This window comes from Gallus gallus, chromosome 5 (genome assembly GCF_016699485.2).
Source record: "Gallus gallus isolate bGalGal1 chromosome 5, bGalGal1.mat.broiler.GRCg7b, whole genome shotgun sequence".
NCBI lineage: Eukaryota > Metazoa > Chordata > Aves > Galliformes > Phasianidae > Gallus > Gallus gallus.
Window position 1 is genome coordinate 19,558,783 of NC_052536.1, and position 24,238 is coordinate 19,583,020.

The 24,238-nt window shown below is 33.8% G+C and overlaps 1 protein-coding gene across 1 annotated transcript in view; it reads right to left on the bottom strand.

Annotated features, from left to right (window-relative positions):
- The window catches only part of RAG2 (recombination activating gene 2), a 565,728-nt gene that overhangs the window by 504,395 nt on the left and 37,095 nt on the right, over positions 1-24,238 (bottom strand). Inside the window, exon 2 of the mRNA XM_040700890.2 lies at positions 18,557-18,659. The gene's annotated coding sequence lies outside the window, so the exon portion shown is untranslated. The remainder of the gene's footprint in view (positions 1-18,556; positions 18,660-24,238) is intronic.

A 24,238-nucleotide genomic window follows, 5' to 3' on the forward strand; every position in this document is an offset into this window, starting at 1 on the left:
GTCTCCTCATATCAAAGAACAGAAAAAATGAAAATTTTACAAGGAATTTGAATAATAAACTAGCCCATTGGATCAAGTACTACAGTTATCTACAAGTAACAAAATTTACCAAAACACTGACAAATAATACTATGCTCAGTCTGAAACATATCAGATATGTTTCTAAAATAAGACTATATTCAAAGGTCATAGATTCCATTCTTCTCATTAATAATGAACTAGATTGCTCCCACTCTTTTACATTATTCTAATTTAAAAATACAAATGTAATGAACAAGCTTATGACAAAAATACATTGTGCATGTATATTTTCATGAAAAACAGAGAGGGATATTTAATTGCTCAGTTCAGCACAAACCACTGATAAAGAGCAGTTAGGCTACAGATGACCACCTGACCTTGAATAGCTTTCTAGAACCAGGACTTGTGATGAGTCTATTACAGGAAAATGCTTGCTCTTGTTTGAAAAAGTGGAAGTGGAAAAAAAAATGTGTTCAGAACTCAAATCTTTTGATCCTTGAAATATGTTCAGTGCACTTTTGAAATAAACCTTAAGGGCCTTAGCAAATCAGATTTTTGAGGAGAGTCCATGAAAAATCAAAGTATATATGTGCATGCACACGCATGCGTGTATCTGTGTCTTCTCCAATTTATACAAAAACCTGAAGGCTTTTTTTACAACTTCCAGTATTTTGAAGCAAGATAAAAGGGGGAAAAAAAAAAGAAAGTCAAAGGTAATAGTTTTTATCTGTAGGGATTATCTCTGTAAAGTCATATAGAGTTTTCAAAGTCAAGGTTATAAACAGTTTTTGAATTAGAAAATGCAGCGTTATTAAGACATGCTTATTTATACTGCATACTATCTTAGTGTATATAGAACTGTATGCACATTAGGCTTGGGGAATGTGTGCATTTATGGGTAAATTAGTCTTTAGAGGATGCAAAGCATTTGTTTTATGAGGTAAACATTGCTAACTACAACCATTTAAAGGAATGAATTTACAAAAGATTTTCAGTAATAATGTAAACAATGTCTAATTCCTTCCAATCCGAGAGTGCAATCAAGGGGGCAAGGAAACAAACAAACAAACAAAATAATAATAATAATTAATTCACAATGAGATTTATGTAAAGAAGATTTTAAAATGCATTTGAAAAGCATTAATGAAATAATAGCATAAATGTTGAAACATCTCTAAATATGGGCTAGTTTTAATTTCAAAACACTACTGCACTCATTGTAAGATGCAGATTGCCATGTGCCATCGTAGAATCATAGAATCACAGAATAGCTTGGGTTGGAAGGGACTCCAAGGATCAAGTTCCAACCCCCCTGCCACAGTCAAGGCCACAAACCTCCAGATTTTGTACTAGACCAATTGCCCAGAGGCCCATCCAACCTGGTCTTAATCTCCAGGGACAGAGCATCCACAACCTCTATCGTATAACTGAATGCTTAGACAGATAACCAGTTATGTAAGCACATAAAAATTAGGATCTGTGTGTTTAAGCTATAAGCAATTCTTTACTCTTTCTCATGGGTCTGGCAGCAATACTCAAATAGGACTGAGAGCTATGAAATGCCTACACACACTTTGAAGTGAAAGACAGTGCAATTCCTTTTCAGAAATATACAAACAGCTACTGCTTTTGGCATTTGCAGCCCCAGATAAGGCAACAAGGCTTTCTATACCCTCTTTTAGAGCTGCAGACTCAGTCACAGCTCAAGCCAGAATATACCATTATTTTTTTCTGCTATATTTTAGAAATACCAGGATGCTTATATGTTTGTTTTCATCTCCTTTATGCTACCAGAAATTTAGCAGCTAAATTTAGCAAAGACAGACTGGTGTGATACTGTTTCAAAGTAATAACTCGTTTTCTAAAGATACTTATATGGATAGAAGCAAGTAATGAATTTTACATTTACTAGTGTGTTAGTCATCCAAAGGAACAAACACTCATACACTCTAATGGTGATATTTTTCTCAACTGCTGTTAAGTCAAATGTGCAATGAAAAATATTAAAATCACTAGTTTTTTCTAAACAATACAACTAGAAATGTCCATAGATATGCATAAACTTTCACATATAAAATTACTGAAACCAATCTCTCTTTTAAAAGATTTAACAGCCACTAGCTAATGAAAATCATTCCAGTGCATGGAGGCATATATAATTTTTTAGACTATAGTGTATCATTCATTCTGTATGCTTACTATCAGTGTCCAACCAATGCAGTGCCTTCAATCCCTTGTCTTATAAATGACCTTTCTTACTATCACACTGCATTCCAGGACCTGAATCTCAGCATCAAACATTTTGGGGGAATCATCCCACAGTCCATCAGTTCCCTCTCTTCTCATCTCCTAAATACATGCTCTTTAGCTTCTGCTGCAAATTGATTCTTCTCAGATCTGCCTGATCCATGGACCATGCCAAATTCTTCTGAGGCTTTAAAGCTGGATTTAAAGGCACAGAATTAAACTGAAGTGCCAGCTAAGAAAAATGAATAAATAAATGAAAAATTTTAAATGAGTTCTGAGCTAGCATCAGCTGCTTTTGTCTTTTCAAGCATTATATGTAGATTAACACTTGCATCATATATAAACAGAATAGCATGTATTTATTTTTTAAAACACTCATTCAGAAATAAAAAGGCTGACAAACAGGAAAAGATCCAAGTATTTTCCAAGCATTTGCTTTGAAATGGTCAATCTCGGTCTCTATAAATCTCAGATGAGGCCAGAAAATTACTTCCTTGCTTTTATTTTTTGAAGAAAAAAAAATCTTTTTAACTTGAGCAGCTTGGTATAGAAAAAGAAATGGTCTAAGGAAAAATGTGAAAATATACACTCAACTCATAAGCTATCTGGAATAAAAGACCATGAGGTACAGTATGATTAAAACAGAAGAGAACTGAATTCTTTTCCTGAAGTTTCCTAAGAAATTTCAATTTTGATGACTTGGTAAGTATGAGTACAAAAATATTTGTTGCCATTTCTTTTAATTTAGATGGACTGATGTTTCTGAAAAGAGTGAAAACATCAGAGAGGAACATCTAAGATAGCTCTCTATCAGGAAAGACAACTGAAGGGATCCTGTTTCCTATTCAGTAAACCAAACTGGTAGAATTTTTTGTCTAATATCAAAGATAAGATTTGGCAAGGCATTTGACATTTTTTTAAATCTAATCATTGGAAAGAATAAGAAGTTGTCATCAGTAGGCTATTCATGAAGAAAAGTAGTGACAAATGTCACTGGAAAACAGATTAGAGAATGTTACGTTTTCAAACAAAAATAAAGCAGAATAATTAGTTATTCAGAAAAAAATGAATAAATACGAGATCTTCTTTGATTGTATTGAACCAGGAAGATTCCCTGCTTGGAAAGTTAATGAATGACTTAGATAAATATCCAAATGACAAAAAAAAAAAAAAAAAAAAAAAAAAATATTTTCAGTTCAAAAGGACAGAAACTGACTGGGTCATAATGATTTATGTAAGAATTTTGTTATCATGTTTTCATTATGTATCCACATGTGACCATTCATTACTTGAATTAAAGTTACTGCACAATCCTACTCTATTGTGAACTACTATGGCTTTTCTTTGGTGCTGCTCTGTTTTCTGTTTCAGTTCCAGCTTTAGCTAGTAAACTTGTTGCCTGGTACTAATTTGCCAGCAAGTGAACATAGATGTAATGTAACAAATGCAATCTTGAAAAGGAAAGTTTTTAACTGGTATCATGCAAGTATTACCAGTGACGTGGTAAGTATGAGCACAAAAATGTTTGTTACAGTTTCTTTCAATTTAGATAGACTGTTGGGGTTCATTCTTTCCTTTACACCTTAATAAATGTATGAAAATATATAAAATTAGAATGTTTTCTTACATTCACTGCAGTCCCAGCAATTTTCCAGTCTGTATTTTCCAAAGAAATAACTCATTTAGTGGTGGCAATAGAATGAAATATGTACTTTTGTCCTTATAAGCCCTTCTCCCAAGAGTTTACTTTACTGAGGTTAGTACAGGGGCAGAGTGGCAGCACAATTTGAGGAAAAATCACACTGCCTTTTGAATAAAACAAAACGAATAAAATGAAGGCTCCAACTGCAGTGCTCTCATTCCAAACTTTTGCAAAAGCAAAATATTTTTATCAAAGAAAGACTGGGTTTCCCAGCTGACTTGAAGCTCTACAAACCTTCACATGCATGGTATGATTTATTCATGAGCTGTGGACTCATAGACTCACAAAGTCACTCTCTACTGAGATGGAAAGACTAAAAGCAGCATTTAAATGGTGACTTTACCATCAGGTCTTTTAAAACTCATCATTGTAAGTGAGCAAAATTTTAGTAGTTTCTGCCAAGCACTCAGGTGAAAAAATACTTCTTTAAAGCTTTACTTACCTTAATTCAACAAAGAATCCACTGCAAACAGTCCTAAAATAACCATTGCTACTGTTCCTTCAAATGGCCTGTTTTTTACACAATTATATTCAGAATATGAAAATTAGTTGAACAATCATTACAGTCTATCAAGTAGACTGTTTAAAGGAGCTGCAGCAAAGTGCCCTTCATTTTGAAGTTCCCGGAGACCAGTGACTAGTACTATGGTAAATATTTCAATTCAGTGCATGAGGATGCTATGGGAGGCTTCCTCTACATCCAAGAAATGTCTTTTTGTGTTAAAAACAAAAACAAAAGCAAAACACAGCGAATTTTTTAACTAAGAACAAAACTAGGAAAACCAAGCTGAAATAATTAATGAAGAAAGTTTGCCTGGTACTATGGAGGAATATGAAAATACTTCTTTCTGGATAAATTACCTGGTAATATAATTTGACCTATTTTGTAAAGGATATGATACATTTGCATCATGATTATAGCTGGTTAAAAAAATCACAGCTGTTTCAAAATGAAGCTGAATTTGAAATAGGTATCAAGAATGTTGACCAATAATGGAGATGAGTTCCTATTTTCATACTGTGTTTAACCAGATCTTTCAATCAAAATATTACAAAAACTATGATGAATTTTAAGTACAATTATAAATCTCAAATGTGAAATTCCAGCCTCCCTTTAAATGATAGGTTCCTAATCTATCTCATCCTCTTTTAAGCTATCCTTTTTCATATTCACTTCAGTTTGCTACTGATTAATACTGTCATATTGCTACCACATTCCACAGTGTTCAGTCAATGCCAGCAACTAACCTTATGCTCTGTTGCTTCTTATAGATTAAATTACTGAGCCATCTGTTTTTTCAAGTCTAAGTGTTTCCACATTATGTGATATTTTAATAAGCCAAAGGTACTTAATCTAAATATTATTTTAATCTGTTAAAGATGATTTGTGTGGAAATTGTAGCTGGCTTCATGAAAATACCAGCAGTGTCACAATGCTAGAAGAGATGATTCCTCCTTTCTATTATCCTTATTTATAGTGTCATTCTTTTTTTTTTTTCTTTTTCTTTTTTTTTTTTTTCTTTCATATCCTCTTTTTCTTCCTGTGGGCTGACACATTATACGAGAATTCCCTTTATACTATATATATACAATATTAAGAAATAATCAAGTTGTCAACAAAAATTGATTTGGATTAAAAACCATATTAAAAAAATAAATCTGCAACTCTTTGCAACATCTGTAAATAAATCCCATTGATTTTATATCACATTGCAACAAATTAAGAGAAATCAGACTTATTAGCAAGTTTGAAAATACCTTTTAGAAATATAGGAGAAAACAAATGCCTGTATTTACACTAGTTTCTTCTAAATGCCAAATGACCAAAACGAAGAGAGCATTAGGATAGATATACAAAGTGACTGGAATTTTCAACATGGAAAATTGTAAAAATAGGATAACATGGATAGAGTTCATGCTGTTCTGATGCACAGCAAATGCATTTGGACTTTGAGATGGCTTCAGAACCTATGATTTCATGATATTATCAAAATTATACTAGTATTAAGTAATATTTTGCATTGACCTTTTTTCTGTTCTTAATATTCTCTGAATCAGAAAGAACACTTGTGATGTAAAATGAATTTCTCAGTGTCATTGGTGACGGGACTATTTAATCCACAGGCTCAATATTGTATACTTGCAGAAGGTATGAACACATGTAATGAATAAAAATAAAAACTGGCAAGTGCTTGAAAATCTTACAGTAACAGTTGACTCCAGGATTCACTTTGCAGTGTTATAATCCAGATACTACTTACCATAGTATTAAAGTATAAAACAAATCTGCTATTTTTTCTAAAGTTATTTGATTTTGAACTATTACAGTCATGGTCTCACAGTCACAGTTTTCTAAGGATATAATAGGCAAGATCCACCAGGATCCACCACCATCTATATACTTGGGCCAAAAAAAATTCCAAAGTCACAATTCTTACCACAAATCTAACAAGAAGGAGAAATATCCAGACTGCAGATAGACTTGGACACTGTTGCTTTTTGTTTAATTTGGCTATGTTGACATTGAGTTGAAGGAGTAGATAGCAACTCTGGGATAGAGGACCATGTTAACAGGGATACACCATTAATTTATTATCCAACAGAGATGGAACAGAAAGAGAATTGGATTGGAATATAAAACCAATGTAATTCTATTTAAATCAAGGCTTCTAGTATCTACAATTATGACTTTTATTTCCCAGGTTCATCTTCTGGTTGTATTTTATAAGGGTCCCTTAGAAGTCAGGACTAAAGAGGTCAGAGATGGAAGAGCTGTTGTCTGAAAAATGACCCCTCTCCTGGTGACTAGACATTACTGTTGTATCAATTGCCTTCATTGTTTTCTTTGGTACACAGAGTTGATTCCACTCTTGCCACTGAAAAGGATTTGGGCCCATGAAACCAATAATATTTTAGTGGAAATATATTGTTTATAGAAATTGTTATTTTATAATTCCTTCTTTTGCCTACTCACTGCTATATTGAAAGGATAATAAGATTGTGGAGGAAAACAGATCTAAAATATAATGAAATACAAGCTAAATATTATAGTTTCTTATTTATTTAGAACTAAACTATTAGTACAGATTATTATTATTAGCACAGACACAGGTTGGGTGGAGAATGGCTTAAGAGCAGCCCTGAGGAGAAGGATTTGGGAGAGTCAGCTGATGAAAATTTCAACATGAGCTGCCAATATGCACTTGCAGCCCAAAAGGCCAACTGTATCCTGTGTTGCATCAAGAGAAGTGTGACGAGCAGGTCAAAGGAAGTGATTCTGCCCCTCTACTCTACTCTCATGAGACCCCACCTGGAGTACTGTGTCTAGTTCTGGAGCCCCCAACAAGAAGGACATGGAGTTGTTGGAGCAGGTCCAGAGGAAAGACACAGAGATGATCAGAAGGCTGGAGAACCTCTCCAACGAGGAGAGGCTGAGAGAACTGGGACTTTTCAGCCTGAAAAAGAGAAGGCTCCAGGAGGACCTTATAACAGCTTTCCAGTGCCTGAAGGGAGTCTACAAGAAAGCCTTTTAGAAGGACATACAGCAACAGGACAAAGGGAAATGGCTTTAAACTGGAAAAGGGTCTAGATTTAGACTAGACATTAGGAAGAAATTCTTTACTATGGGGTTGGTGAGACTCTGGAACAGGTTGCCCAGAGAGACTGTGAATGCCTCCTCCCTGGAAGCTTGGGTCTGATGGGGCTTTGAACAACCTGGTCCAGAGGGAAGTGTTCCCACCTGTAACAGGGGGTTGGAATGAGGCGATCTGAAAGATCCCTTCCAACCCGAACCGTTCTATGATTCTATGTTTCTGTGGCTCCATAAACCAATAATCTGAGGACCATATTTTTACAGCAGGAGAGTATCTCTTCTCCGTGTCCTTGTTTCAAACAAATAATTATAAAAATCATAAGACAAAATGAAAGACAAGTGACTTTTCTGAAGTTGCTCAATTCTACAACTTCAAGCCAAGTTTGAAATGTCCCCTCAATAATTTCTGCCCATTTTCACCAAATGTCCTTGAGCAGATTCATTCAGCATTGTATTCAAGAAGTTCAGTGCCTTTCTTTTTCATGGTTTCAAATGCAGTGGGGTAGCGTGAGCACTACTTTTATGATCTTTGAATTTAGCATCAAGTTAAATTCTGAACAGTTTCTCTATTGCCTGTATTTTTTCTGTCCTATCTTCTTTGTTGCAAATGTAATAGATGCAAACGAAATTCATCACTTTAGGAAAAAAAACATAACTTTGGCTGCAAGCCTTTGGAAATGAGCCATGCTGAGAATTTTGGCCTTTCTTATTCATTTCCGTGTGAATTTATGTTTATCTTTTGTTAACATTTACAATGACCAGTTTGACTTTCCTTTAAATAATTTCACTGATGGAAATCTGGATGATAAAATGTTTTAAACAAAGTGTCTTGACCTCTACACATAAATACATTTCATCTTGAAAGTGTAATTATGGGACCTTAATGAGAACAAAGCTTAGATTAATTGCTTTTTCTGTTATTTTCTGTGTCCTTTAGCAGTTTTGTAGTTTGATTTTAATGACATCCAGTAGAAAATTCACTACAAATGCCATTTGCCATTCTTTTCCTTCTTTTTTCTTTTTTCTTTTTTTTTAATAATTCCTTTAGAATGTACACTTCTGTAAATTATGTCCTGTTTGAAAGGGATAAACTGTGCACAACATCAGCAATTACCTAAGTTTTCCTTTTTCTATTATTTTACCTTTTCACCTGCTGTCTCTGGAACAAGTAATTGTCAAACTCTTCTCTGTTAACTTAGCAGCACAGGTGGCTCATCTGAATCCATCCAACTCGTATCCTGTATCTTATATTAAAGCAATGGTAGTGTGGTGCTTTGCAATTCCACAAAGAAGGGTAGTAGAGGAAGTGGCTTATACACCCACACCAAAATCTACTCTTTTTGTAGAGTCATCAAGTGCCACTGAAACTGCTAAAAGCATAATTCTGTTGCTTTCACAGGTGTAAATTACTACAAACTGTAACCAAAATATATAGCATTTGGTATGCCTCGCTGCCAGTGGTCCTGCTTATGCTTTTTTGTGTTTAGTTTTCTTATGAACATTGTCTTATTAACAGAACGTAGGAATTCTAATTCCAATGCATATATAGAGAAGAAAGAATCGACTTTTTTTAATTCTTATGGCAATTTTATGGTTAAACCTGGGAAGCATCTAAGTACCACACAGCTGTTCACTTGTTTCCCACCAAAATAGGATGAGAGAGAGAACTGTAAACAAAATATACTCTGTGGGTTGAGATAAAAGCTATTTACTAAGACACGAGAGGAAAATGGAAAAAAATTTCAAATATGAAATCATAACTTGAGGATACGGTGGGCGGTAAGCTGGACATGAGCCAGCAGTGTGGCCTCACAGCTCTGAAAACCAACAGTTTACTGGGCTGTATCAAAAGAAGCATGGCCAGCAGGTCAAGGGAGTTGATCCTGCCCCTGTACTCTGAGCTGGTGAGAGTTCACAAGCTTTAGTACTGTGTCCAGATGTGGACAGGAGAGACATGAACTTATTGGAGCACATCCCGAGGAGGGCCACAGAAATGGCCCAAGGGATAGAACACCTTTCCTATGAGGGCAGGAGAGAGAGTTGGGGCTGTTCAGCCTGGAAAAGAGTAGGCTCCAAGGAGACCTAATAGCAGCCTTTCAGTAGTTAAATGGAGACTATAGGAAAGAAAGGCACAGACTCTTTAGCAGCGTCTGTTGCGGGTGGACAAGGGGAACCGGTTTCAAAAGCAAAGCAAAACTGGGGAGATTTAGACTGAGTAGGAGGAAGAAGTTTTTTATGATAAGGATAGTGAAACACTAGAAAAGGTTGCCCAAAGAGGTGGTAGAAGCCCTGTTCCTGGAGACATTCGATGTCAGGCTGTATGGGGCTCTGAGCAACCTGATCTAGCTATAGGCATGCCTGTGCACCGCAGGGGAGTTGGACTAAGTGACCTTTACAAGTCCCTTCCAACTCAAATGATTCTGTGATTTTAGTTCTAATATTCTACAATAATGAGACTTGGAAATGTCTAAAGATTTAATGAGATTGTTTACTGTGATCCTGGGCAACAATGTCACTTTTTGTTTTCAGAGATTTGTGAACTTCACAAATCTCTTTTTTTTGATCTTAGCACTCTGAATCAAAGACTATTTCAAGACTTCTTTGATCATAAATCATACAATTTTCAGCATACATTTTCCTACAGACAATTGTATCCTTTTGTCCCTGTTTCAATGCTGCCCTTCAGTTTAAACCAACTTTTTTGTGCCTCACTGTTTACTTATGCATTTAAAATAGAGCAACAGAATGTGTCATTCCTTGAATCATACAATTCTTTTAGACTAATCTTCTAAGACAGGTTTATAATTTCTCCAATAATTCTTGCTTTTTTTTTCACTTTTTTTTTTTTTCCTCCAAAATTAACAGCCACTATAGAAACATTAGACCAAGTGTCTATGGACTGGACTAAAAACATTACTAAATGATTTTGCGAATCTCAGTCCAGATTCATCTTGCATTTTTATCATCATTATTACCTAGAGTTAAATCTGTATAAATAAGCCATTTAAAAGGTTCAATGGTTTAATGTTATGGACTATTTCAATTATCTGGGCAATTTAAACTGAAAATTGTTCATGATAAACTGAAAACCTTAGAATAACTGAAGACATGTTCGGATTTATTTTAAGTGGAAAAGATGAGTAGCTAAACTATGATAAATTAAATTGCCAGCTATATAAAACATGCCCTTAAAATGTCACTCCTTGTCATTTGAATTTTGTAACACTATAAATTGGCATTAGCTGAAATAATAGTAGGACTGCCTAGACTGTAGTATTTTGATTTCTTCTATGTATTCTATTTGTAATTTTAATTGCAATTTTCAATGATATTTTTAAATGATAGATATAAGATAATCTCCTATTTTTATATATACATACATATATTTTTTTTAATTTTTTAATTTTTTTTTTTTAAGTACCACAGTACTTAAATGCTGAAGATATTGAAGGTACTCTGAAGCTTTCTCAAAACAAAAGTCCTAGAATAAATATGACAAGCACCAGAAAACAGTATCAATTGACTTATCGGGCAGGAGAACCTACATAACTTTTCCGAATCATCACACATAAGTTTGCGTAAGATTTACTACTTGTATAGGTGTTTTGCTGAAAAGAAATATGTTTGTAATCTTTCTTTACTGCTAAGTTCACTTGGATTGGAAGACTGAGAATGATGTGTGCATTTTTTCTCATAGTTCTCTTCTTATAAAGAGATATATAGTAAACTTCAATAACCAGGAAAAAAATCATCGTAACATAAATATAGCAGTTTGGTATAAATGGGGATTCTTCCTTCAAGTCTTACAATTATATTTACCTCAGAAGACCCAGAGATCACATTCTAGTAAAATAGAAAAATAACAAAATTGAATATTGAAGTAGATGAATGAAAGTCCTTGGAGAACTGATCTCAGAGAAGAACTAACAAAAATCGAGCTGGAATGGGTGAGACAAGAATATTAGCCATGGAGAATCTCCTTGGTAATTTGGAAAAAAGATGCTTTAATTAATTATCCTGCAAAACTCTAATATGTGAGCCCAGATTTAAGGCTTTTTTTCTTCCGCTGGATGATTACCTTATGAATGCATGAGTGGATAAAATTTCTGGGTTTGTGAGAAAGTGAAATGGAAACCTGACTGCCTGTCAGTTATTATCAATGATAAGCAAATACAATAGGTTTTCAATAATTAGCAGAAAATATACCCATTTCAAGACAAAAGGATATTTACCCCCCTGTACTTGATCATCAGTCTTTTGGTAGAAACTTGAATTTTGTCTTTTTCATCATATTAAGATCAGCAAGCTGTACTTTCAAGATCATCAGTATCCAGATACATGCCAAGACCATAGAAGAAAGAAAGAGATCCAATAAATAATGGCGTCTTCTTTTTATTAAGAAAAAAGTGTGATCATTTTTCATGCAAATAATAAAATGGTCATCAGAAATTATTAGATGAATAAGCTTTATAGAAGACCTAAAGCACTTAGTAGCTTCTGCTGAGAATACAGACAGGTTCTGTGGTTATTCTTTTTTGGGCTACTGAACTTAACTGCCTAAAGACAAAAAAATTGGTGGAGGCACGATTCAAAGAGCTGTAGTCTATTCTATGATGGAGTCTGAATTCCTATGTACTTTATACTTATATTTTCCCATTTTTTACTAAATATTAACAACTGAAATCATCTGTTCTAAGAACAAAAAATATCCTTACTTTAGCCTTCCTCTAAATCAGTGTCTTTTCAGGAATATGTGCCTCAGCTTCTATGAGTACAGTAAGACAATGATTACCTCAAATGGGTGTTTAGAGGCCTAATTAAGTGCTGTCTGTGTCATTTTGAGATCCTCAGAGGAAAGCAATTACATCGTGCATATGAAAAGTTTTACTACACTAATTAATCATTATTGAAAAATGACTTGATTACCCGATGTATTCCAAATTTAATTACACCCATTATTATTTTTAAGGTTCCCTTCCAACTTGCATAGAATTTCATGTCTGAGAAAGAAAATGTTCTCCTAATCATCAGTTCTATGAATAATACAGCAGTATCAGTGCGTGCACAATACATTCGTAGGCTTCATTTTTCCTATACATACTTTAATCCAGAAAAATGACAGCTCAGAAAAGAAGGTTAATAATAAGACACCATTACAGTAGGAGAGGCTTTTTTTTTTCTTTATTAGTCTAAGACTCTGCTAAACCTTTAAGTTCCAGAGTTTGTTAAATGAATCCTGCAATTGATGAGCAAAAGTGAACCAAAAATTCAAATTAATTTCATATCTCAGGGTTTTCTGCCAGTTCCTCTCATTCCCACAACTAACTTTCCACTTTTATTACAGATTTTTTTCATTTGAGTTCAATCAGTATCAAGACATTAGGCATATGTTTTATGATACTAAACAAGTAGTTTCTTTAGGCAAAAGTCCCATCCTACACCTGAAGTAGCATTGTTTGGGATCTGCTCTGCACTTAGGAGTTCTTATCAGAAGTATCATAATTAGTATAAAACTTGTAGAGTGTTTGGCATGACTGCATCTCAGTTGTGATATATATCTTTGGGCAATAGCACAATGTAAATATGCATTTAAATTTTGTAGGTGGATTATGGACAGCAAGTGAGGATTATAGTTCAAGGTCAGCAAAATGTTCTTAAGATGATGAAAAAGACTTTTTTTAAGCATCACAGGTCACTAATATAAAGGCAATTATTTTCCTACACAGTTGTTTTAGAAAATGAAAGAGTAATAGGACACTGTTTGGAAGTTGTAGGAAGAATAGACAGAACTTGAAAATGACAAGCTGATTGCCAATACTTACAAGAAAAGAATAATGGGCAAACGCTTTGCTACCTCTATTTCCTGATGGTAGTTAAGAAAATACTGACATTTAGCTGTTTCTGAAAGTCAGACCTGTGAGTTAAATAGGAGGAGAAATATTTGGTAGCAGTACAAGCTCTCCCAGTGTTGAATATGTAGCATGTCTTTTCAACTCTGTCAACAAACCTCAAATAGTTTATGTAACATTTCAGAATCAGTGAGGCTATTTTATGTGGGTTTAGTCTAACATGCTGTTAAAGATGACAGCAGTACTTTTGTAGAGAAAGGAAGAGGAAGGAGAAAAGCAAAACTGTTAGAATTTTACCTTTGCCACTTAATAATGACATAAAATGTAGTCTCTCTGCTCTAATCCAAGTTCCTTTGTAATAGTATAATCATCATAAGTACGCATATAGAAGTACTGCAGCAATATGAAGTTAAATTGAATTAATGGGAACAGACAGAGTAACCACCTTCAGAAACATTAACACTTTTGAATTTTCTTTTATAAAAATCACTTGTGGGAATAAAAAGTTGGCAGACCAGTCAGCAACGGGGTGGTAATTAATGCATTCTCTACCTTTGTACTAAATATCTGCTACTATGCCTAATTGGGACAACAGCTATTGGAGTGCTATCTTAAGTCCATCTTTGAACAAAATCTGCACACTCCTACACGTCAGGAGTTACTTGGTCAACAAAACATGAAATGCGAGATTTTCCAGAAGACAAATATAACTGCTTTATATAGGAAACAGTAATAAAAAGAACCATACATTTGCTTCAGATTTTCATCAGGTTACAGATCAGGCTAATGATGATTCGTTGCCCTTGAAGTGCATGGATAACTTTGCTGATAAGACACATAGCTTCTTTAATAACTCAGGGCATGGCTTTGGCCCTCTTATCTGTTTCAGGGAGAAGAGATAGATCACAGGCATGGGCAAAGTGTCTCATATAGTTTTGTAGACTTCTTTTTCACAGTAGCCCAGATAAAATTATAGAGTACTATTCTCCTCAGATACCAGGGAAGACAGAAATATTCTACCCAAGGGAATATTACCATGTTGTTAAGTGTCCTTGCACATAAGTAGTCAGGTTACATGAATATCTGAGTATTATACAACTTCACCTTTGAAGGCATGTGCCTTAAAAGAATCTTTGACGGATAAATATGAGATGAAAGGTTGTTAAACATCAGCTAGACATATATCACTGCACTGAGACATTCAAACAAAAATATTTCAGCGTAAAGAAGAATTCATGTCAGCAATTTACAAATACTTCACAGCTTTTTAGGTCATTACAGAAGATCACAGTGACCTACTGCCTCTGGTACTGCTACAAGTTTTACTACTTCCATTGCATTAAGTCCATAAATTACCTCAAATTATTTCCAAACCAAATGTGATATCTCCTAAATTCAGCAAACATGTAAAATAGAAAAGATCTTTTAAGCATAAGCTCAAGTGTCTTCAGAAATGGAATTATTTTCTACCAAGTTCTTGCTTACACAGCTGCCTAAAAAAGCATGGCAAAAATGCAATCTAAACAACCAAGCAGCAACACAACAATTCTAACCACTCCAGGCATATAAACATTTTACTTTGCATATGCTTGCAGGTGATTGGGCTACTTTAATGTCTAGTTCTGTTTATTTTGATAATTTGAAGAAAGTTGTATTAAAAATTCTAATTTGATAAAACTGTATGTATAAGAAAAGTGATATATTAAGTTGTGAAGATCATGAAGTACAGGGAAAAAAGTTTCTAGGTTTTGTCCCACTTTCTCTCATGTTAATTGATGAGGACAATCTATGTTTGGGCATGAGCAATGAGTTTATCTCACTGTGTTTACTCACTAGCATCATTCTTCAGTCAGTATGGGTTAGAGAATTTCACACACACGCTGCTTTTATTCACACACACATTCATCTTACAGTGCTTGAAATTTTGCGCAAGATAATCTTATATCATCAGTTAAAGACAGACATAAATGCTTTGGTGTGCAATCCTTTAAATCTATCATAAGCTTTCTTACCAGCAAATGTACAATCCCATGTTTTAAGTGGAATTGCTTAGTTTATTAGTACAAAATACGTAACAAAAAAATCAATTCACAAAAGACTAAAATTTTTCTAGAGTGTTTAACACATCTTTTCCAAAGTGTGAGTAATGCAAAGGAAAACAGAACTGCATTTTGATACAATTTTCAGCTAAGAATAAGTCTGTCTTAGCTACAGAGCTGTCTGTGTTTTGATAAACAGAATTAATACAAAAATAATGAATCATATTTGGAAAACAGCATAGAAAGCTAAGCTGTTAATAACTGCAATCTGCCTGTTGGATATTTCACGCTTCATTAATGAAAACTATCTTAATTTGAACTAATTATGCTGTGCTGTTGAAATCAGTAGTACAAAACCATTAAAATAAAATAATGTAGTTTAAAACTCTAAAAATTACAAACATTCACAAAATATTATTACTGAATTCTTCATGCAGGCAGAACCCCAAATCTCTCACAGTAGTCATAGAATTAATACTCTAATATGTGCCCTTCAAGATGGACTTAATCTGCCCCCAGAGGCATCTACACTGTAAAATATGAATTTAGATACAATAGCCTAAATGAGTTTTCACTTCAAAGAAAAAATCTTAAAATATTATTTTTTAACAGTATGCACACTTTTTACAGTATACAATAAATTTATGAAAGTGCACTCCCACACATAGGAGTGGACCTGGTCCACAGAATAAGCAGAGGGCAAACCGAAGCTGCAAATGAACTACAACATTTTCAAAAATAAAATCTATGATATTTCTTATAAAACTACATAGAACAAAAGAACGTAGAAGTATTTGTAGAACTAACAATGGCAATGAGCAATAAACTGAAAAGACAAATAGCTACTCTTCTAAAGTCTTTTCAGCAAAAGATAGGAATTGATTCTATAGTAACAGTCAATAAGATCTGAAAACATATGAAAAGATACTGCTGAACACTAAGATTTAAAAAAGAAAAATAATAATCAAAGATTAATATGTCCAAAACATGGATAAATGTACTCGGATAGAAAATAAGTATGGAACAGTTAAGCTTAAAGAGACAGCTGAACATAAATGAATTAGATGTCACCATACAAAAGGGAAATTACACTGGAACTATCCATAACAGTTCTGTGAGAGAGAGACTTGGTGATATAGGTAAAATAAACAATGATAAGTTTCAAAAGATGTAATACAGACTGTTAGGGACATTAATATTAAGACTTATATATTGAGATCACTGTTCAATGTGACACAAAAAGACAACTGTAGAAAGTGAGTGATAAAAGAAAGAAACCTTTTGTCTCAGTCCATGAGTTTTTGAAATTAATTTGGACCCATGGTAGACAGATAGAGACTGCAGAGAATAAGACTAGAAAATTCAAGATAAAAGGGAAAAAAATAAAATAGAATAGCTGAATATGTAATGATGAATGCATGACTGAATGGTACTAGTTCAGCTAAAGGTGATAGGAAATTAACTCAAAGATTGAGCTGTAGTCAAGTATAACTTGAAACCTTGCCTCAGTAACAAAACAGCTATGCAATGAACCCCTAAAGTGAAATATGCAGCAAAATGTTGAGAATCTTTATAGAGGGGTATGCTTAAGGCATTTTAATAGCCACTTCATGACTGCTACTGAACATTCCAGATAATTTTGCATAAATTATACATTCTGGAGAATTAAATCAAGAGAACCAAACACAGTTGCTAAAAACATATAAAATGTTCCTTCTAAATGTACAGAAAAAGAAACTAATAAAATATAATCTTAAGTAAAAGTCAGCATTCTTTATCACTGAAAATGTGGTTAATCAAAGTTTCAGTAATAGATAAAATCTAATTAAAATTCCAATTCTGTGTAACTTTTTAAGGCCAAACTGGACCTTGCTGAAGATTGAACACAAGAAGAACCTATTTTTAACACCACTCAATACAGAATATGTTGAATCACAATTGCATCATTCCAAATTTATATGAGAAAATCCTCAACAGTAGAATTTGGAAAAACATAAGAATTTCTTCAAAGTTTACCAATAGTTTAGTTTTTGGGAGTTGACTAAAATGACAAATAGTGCTTATGAATATCATATGTATGCTAGCAATATAATATTCCAAATATACTCCACAATGAACAACATTACGCGAATCATGAATGCTAGGAAGCTTTTATATTGATGGTTTAAAAGTCTAAAAAAGTCACAACACTTTTACTAACATCACATCCTAGGAACCTGACTATAGCCAACATTTATAGAATGCAGAGTGTTCAGTCTCAAACATCCAAGAAGTTACCCAGTAATGGCATCCTTGTGGTTTGAAGACTGGGGCCTTACACTAATATCTTTAGCTATATTTAACAAACTTTCAAAAGGGTGAGCCAGAACAGGCGAATCTCACCTACACTAGCTAGACATACATATACTCAAAAGATTAAGAAATTAAATTCTTTTAATCTGAGTTTAAGTGGACAACTGGAAAAAAAAAAGTTACTAGATTTGAGCTATATTAAGATACTCCACTCTTCTAGGGTCACAGAACAAATCTGTGTGAAAATTTAATACAGAAGCCAAGTCTGTATCCCTCTGGTCTTAAACACAATCAATACTAAACTGTTTCAAAGAAAGCCTGAAGTTAATGAACTTTCAGTTCATGGTTATAAAATAACTTACTTTTTTCCTTTCGGGTTCCATATAAAGCAAAGAACCAGAGACACAGCACAACAAGCCTATAATTCACCACACTATTTCTAGGTATATTAAACATTTAAGTTCCTGTTACTGAGCAATACAGGCACATCAAAGCATTCGTAAGTTTCAATGGAAGAACTATATGAAGAATAGTATTACATATTCTGTTATTTTAATGTCTAAATACTATGTTTATTACATATTATTGAATTCCTTTCTTTTATCTAATATATAAGTAGGAATTAGGTAACTAACATATCACTTTATCTTTCATTAGTATAACCAAGTTTTAACTTACTTTAAGTATTCAAATTACAAAACTAGAAGTGTAAAAGAAATCCAAGTGAATTCCCAAGAGCAAAACCAAAGTAGGAAATGGAAATAATGTTACTTCCTACCTTACTATTTAATTAAGTAAAAATGGAAGTGCTTACTGTAAAATTCAGTAGAAATGGTAGGAACTTCTTACAAAACATCTGCTGTTTCTTCACTCTTCATGGTTCAGACAAGAGCTAGAAGTAAACTTAGGCTCCAGACCTAAGAAAAGAAAGAAAATAAGGCTTAAGGATTTGATTCTTGTCTTTTTCTCTCCCTTTCCCTTTCTTTTTCTTATTCTTTTTGTAGTAACTCCAGGATAAAGGGAAAAAAATAGCCTTACAAATTTAGCTCTTAGAACCATTAACAAATCAGCAAGAGACCAGAAGAAGAAATTCTTTTTATTGTTTCTGGGGGTGTGGGTGTTGGTTTTTTTTTTTTTTTTGTGTGTGTGTGTGTGTGTGTTCATAACAACATAAACTAGGCTTTAGATTGAATGAAAATATGTTATTCAGACCTCTTGACTTCTGGCAATTTATCAAATTTCACAAAGCAATTCCTCTGTGTAATACTTTTCTCAGTTTCTTTAAATATAGTAACTCTAGGGAAAATTCATTTATTGTGCTGGCTGAAAGTTATTCGGAGCATTGATTGTGCAAAGATATCCTAGGGTTTTATCAAGTGTTTCCTTTGCACCAGCTGGACAACTTTTTTTTTTTTTTTTTTTTTTTTTTTTAAGCAACAACAGAAAATAACTATGCTCTTCTCATACAATTTGTTAATAGCTAGTATTTTAAAAGTGATAATGCGTTAACTACATTTTACTGCATACTTGAGAGACAGCATAATATTACTGAGTTTCAAGGTCACTAGATCATTTACAGAAAGTGATGATGATTCCAAGAAAAGTGACAAATTAAACTGCAGTTTCTTATGTCTCTCAAGATTATTCTAACCACACCATTACTTGTTATTCTGGAGGTGACTTCTCCTTAAGGAAAAAAAAAAAAAAAAAAAGTGGTTTTTTTCTCACTCTTAATAAGTTCTGGTATGTATTCTTGAGAAGTTTTAGTTTCTATAATGAATTTTTCTTTTTTTTTTTTTTTTAATTAATCCTAACTGTAGAAAACAGCTGCCACACAGAAAACCAAAGAAAATTCATCAGAGAATGTCAGTGGGACTTTGTCACTGTCACGTAAGTTGGAAATAGCAAAAATTTTATATGTTGTGTTCCCAACAATTAATATTCAATATTAAAGAAATCACTTTTATTCTGTTCAGGTATTCTGACTGGGAAGCTGCATATTTGGTCAGAACTGTCCTATTTATATAGTTCCTTAACGCTCTTTATCATGTATTCTTGGAAGTCTGTATTTTTCTTTAGTTGTTCTATGTTAGGTCATTAATTCAGGAAAAGATTTCTGTATGTTAATATATCATAAACTTAAGTTCATTTTTACTTCTAAGTTAACAACATACTTAAACACTGTTCTGACCAGTGCCTTAATTCCCTTTACAAATGTATTATTTTTCTCGTGTTGTTTAGGTGTTAGCAACCAGCATAAGTATCCCAAAGATTCATCTGAAGTATTGTGATGTGCAAATGCTGTCTGCAAAGCAAGTTCCAGCAACATAAATACAAAGAATGGTGTTTCACAGATGATATGTTATGTACGTAATTGTTAATTCTGAAAGTATTTACAAATATAATCAATATAAACCAGTATAAAAAGTTGCAATGTAGTCTGCAGGCTTTGTATCTCCCATCTTGGTATCATCTAATATCAATTAAGTGAAAGAGGACAGAAAGGAGATGAAAAGTCAATCAGTCATGCTCTGTGATTAGTAGACTGAAATGCACCTGTTTCATCTCTATCCCATCATATAAGGAATAGAGCTAAACAGGAATTTTCTGATGAAACTGAGCTTTTATTGCAAAACACTCATCTACCAAATTGAAGCATTTTGCAAAAGTAGATTGGTTCTGATGAATTCTGATGAAATTCAGAAAGACTGCAAACAGCAACCTGTCTGATTTTCTACCTGCTTACCTGTGGGACTGCCATAGTCTAAGAACATTCTAAAAAAGAAAACAACTCGAAGTACACAACTTTGGAGACACTGACAAGACATGTATTAAAAAAAAAAAAAAGAAAAAAACACCTTTCTGAACATTGCAATATGCTATCACAGTGAAATGTAAATGAACAACAACTAGGTATATCATATATGATTAACTACAGTGTTGAATGCAATTAAAACTACAAAGAGAAGAGTAGAGAAACAAAATTCCACTGAATTTAGAGCTGTTTGGCAATATGCTAGAAAGAGCGTCTCTTTACATTGTGAAAAGTCCTCTGAGACCTTTATAAGGATAACAAAATTGTTTCCTTTTATGCGATCAGACAGTATCAACTATGTATGCAGTGCTCATTTCAGAAACTTTCACATAAAAAATATTCTGCCTCTTCTCACAAGTGGCATTTGTCCAAATATTCCTGCAGGTTTCTAGGCACACTTGTTATGTGTATACAAGTGGTACACACATAAAACTGAATGTTTCATTCAAGGAATATCTGCTCTGTAGAGTACAATCCAAGACAAAATTGCAGTAAAGAAAAGATTTTTATTCTGAATTGATACTATTTGTCATAGGAAACTTTAAGAAAAAAAAGCTTGATATTCTAATTTTAATTATTTACTCACTGCTTACTATGTGAAAGATGACACGATTGGAGCGAATAGTGACAGCAGATCACTGCTACACTGATATTTACTTCTAGTAAAATACATGTCTCAGGGCAGCGCTCAGAGTATGACAGTCTTCCAATCCATCATATATTTGCTGGGAAATATACTTTAAACCTGTCATGTCACTGGACTGTAAGTAGAAGGCTGCTTAGTATAGAGACACCACGGGAGTGTTTTGTGTCCAACTAGCGATGGATGAGTGCCCCAGCAATCAGACAACAGCTTGCTTGGCTAATCCGCACCCTCAGACCTTGCACTCTGGTCTATCTGCAGTGAGCAGCTTAAAAGGCAACACTGAAACAGGCCCAGCTGCTATATTGAAAACCCATGGAAAAGCTCAGTTCGCGCTTGATCATTCAGGATCTAAAAATACAATTCAAAAGACAGAGCATTTCTTTGTCGGTGTTGCTTCCGCTGACACAGCTTAGAGATGGTCAAAGTTAAAATTAGATGAGCAAAAAATAGAAATAATCAGAGCCTGTCCGGACTAGGCAGTTCAAGCAAAATATAGAACTAAATACTCAACAGATGAAAAAGGCAATCTAGCTTATGCAAACCACTTCCTCACAGTTCCTGACAGATTTCCTAATATTCTACATTTTATTTACATATCTAGCTAAAATGTCCCAAATGCCAAAATTACCATTTCCCAAAACATTTTACATAAGCCTAGTTACCAGAAAACTGTCTAATTTAATTCTACTTTTCTTATCTATTTCCTGATTTATTATACTTTAAATATCCCCATTCATTTCTACATTCTAAAATGTGTATGCAGTTATTACTTCATCATTCTTTACTCATAATCAGGCTATAGTGTCACCTTTAATTATATTTCTTTACACTTCTGGTAACTTTTAAAGTTTGCTTATGAAATAGCTTAACCTTGTCATAGTAATTCATAACTGACATTAGGCAAGGCCACCTCAGAGAGGAGCATACAATTCTATGTTTGCTTTTCAGAAAAGTAAACCAGAGAACTACTATCTTCCTTGCATGAATTATAGACGGGTTTAAAGCTAGTTTGCAATGATCCTTTTCTCTGTTTTTCCCCACCATTACTGTTTCTCACATGCATATCTTTCTCAAAGAATATTTCTACAGATGAAAATTGATGTTTATGATTCCCAAGGTTTTTCTTCTACCTTTCTTATGGCAGATAGGAGCGGGAGGTTGAAGGGCAAAGCAACACTCTGTCAATTGCAGTGAAAGGGTGAATATGCACTGTATGAGCATTGTGTGCACACTTTTTGCTTTCCTGTGGTAAATCTCAGCAGAAGTCACCCAAGAGAGAGAATGAATGCTCTCTGTGACAGAGTCATATGGAAGTGTCACTGATTTGTGGATGCTTTGTGGAGAATCTTTCTTGTGTTGTTACGACAGGCAGTTTGCATTTGTCTTAATGCTTTATTTCTGAAACACAAAATGTGATTTTTCTTATCAGGAACCACTCTATATACTGTTAATTATTTTAGTTGTATTCACTCGAGGTAGTCCAAAGAATTCCTAAATAATCTGTGGTAAGAAGTGACATTAAATATGCTCTCACAGTGGAAAACAAACAAACAAAGAAACAAAAAACCGAAAAAAACCCACTAAACAGTATGTCAGCTAATGTAAGGTGAAATTACTGAGTGATTATCACAAATTATTGGTGGGATTCCCATGTGTCTGTCTTCTGACTTTGTCATAACCCTACAACCACTGACAAAGGCATAAGCAGAGTAGGTGAAAGGCTGCCTAAGATCCAACTAAGAAAGAAACAGAGTGAACATTAAATATCTCAGATCCCTGTGGTACTTAGGACTTCATCCTACAGATAGACATTTAATATTTAACAATCAATTTTACCGTTCTTCTAAAAGGCTTTTCTTTATAGGTCACAAGATCTACTTGCATAAGATAAGGACTGCCAGATCTTCAGATGAAGTGTTTGTAGACTTTGAAATGAGACAGAAATAGGTATGATTTATAATTCTTGTGACAGCTACCCCCAGAGTTTTCCCAGATATTTCATTTGAATTCACTGTGTGGCATTTTTATGGATGACATTTCTGGAAAGATGAGATGGTTTGTTCTAATTAATATCAAGCTTTCTTGTAATTTAAGTTTTAAATAACATCTCCCTCTTTTTTTTTTTTTTTTTTCATGTCATGATTTGGTGAAGATTTCTATTATGTGATTAAATAAGCATAGGTGTAGATCACAGAAGTAAATTCCTTTCACATAGATTAAATGTATTAATGTCTGCACCACTATAAAAATACCTCCTCTTGTTTTAAAGATCTGGTATCTACCCAGAAATCTAATAGACAACTATTTCAGTTGTAACTTTCTAACTGTAATATTGAACTGGGAGATGGACTGGGGTCCATCCTTCCAGTTTTCCCATCCCTAAACAGAACACCTATGAACTGGTCACAGATTTAAAGAACTTCTATTTGAAGTGTTAAATCCAGTCTCCCACAGGTAAGCAGAGATCTTGAGAACAGTCAGTGCTTCCTTCTAAAATGTATGTAGTCCTTAATTTTGATTGTCTCAAACTACTGGAAGAAAAGGAAAATGTTTTTAAGGTCATTTATGAGTAAATATGTAATCTATATGAAATAAAATGGCCATCATCTATAACTTCCTCTTTTTCAAAGGCTCTATCATAAAATCCACAGGTATTAATGAGCACTATTCTGGTATGCTCATTAGAGAGACAGAGCTGCATAGGCACAATGGCTGGTCCGTATTTCTTTGCTAATGTGTGCCACTCAATAAAGGTGAATATAAATCTTTCAGTGCAGACATACCATCACTGTTAACAAACACAGAAGTTCACACCCTGAAGATTTCAGTGTAGAATTTCTTTCGCAAGAGTTATATAGAAAATGGACTAATAATTAGTTTTTGAGCCTCCCTTTATGCAAGCATTCAACAAAAACAAAATACATACTATTAGCATCAAGTTAACGTGCTTGGACTCTTTAACAAAAGAAATCCATGACTGAATAAGAAGCAAACAGGCCTCTGTTAGCAATCTATTATGCTAACTAACAAACTGC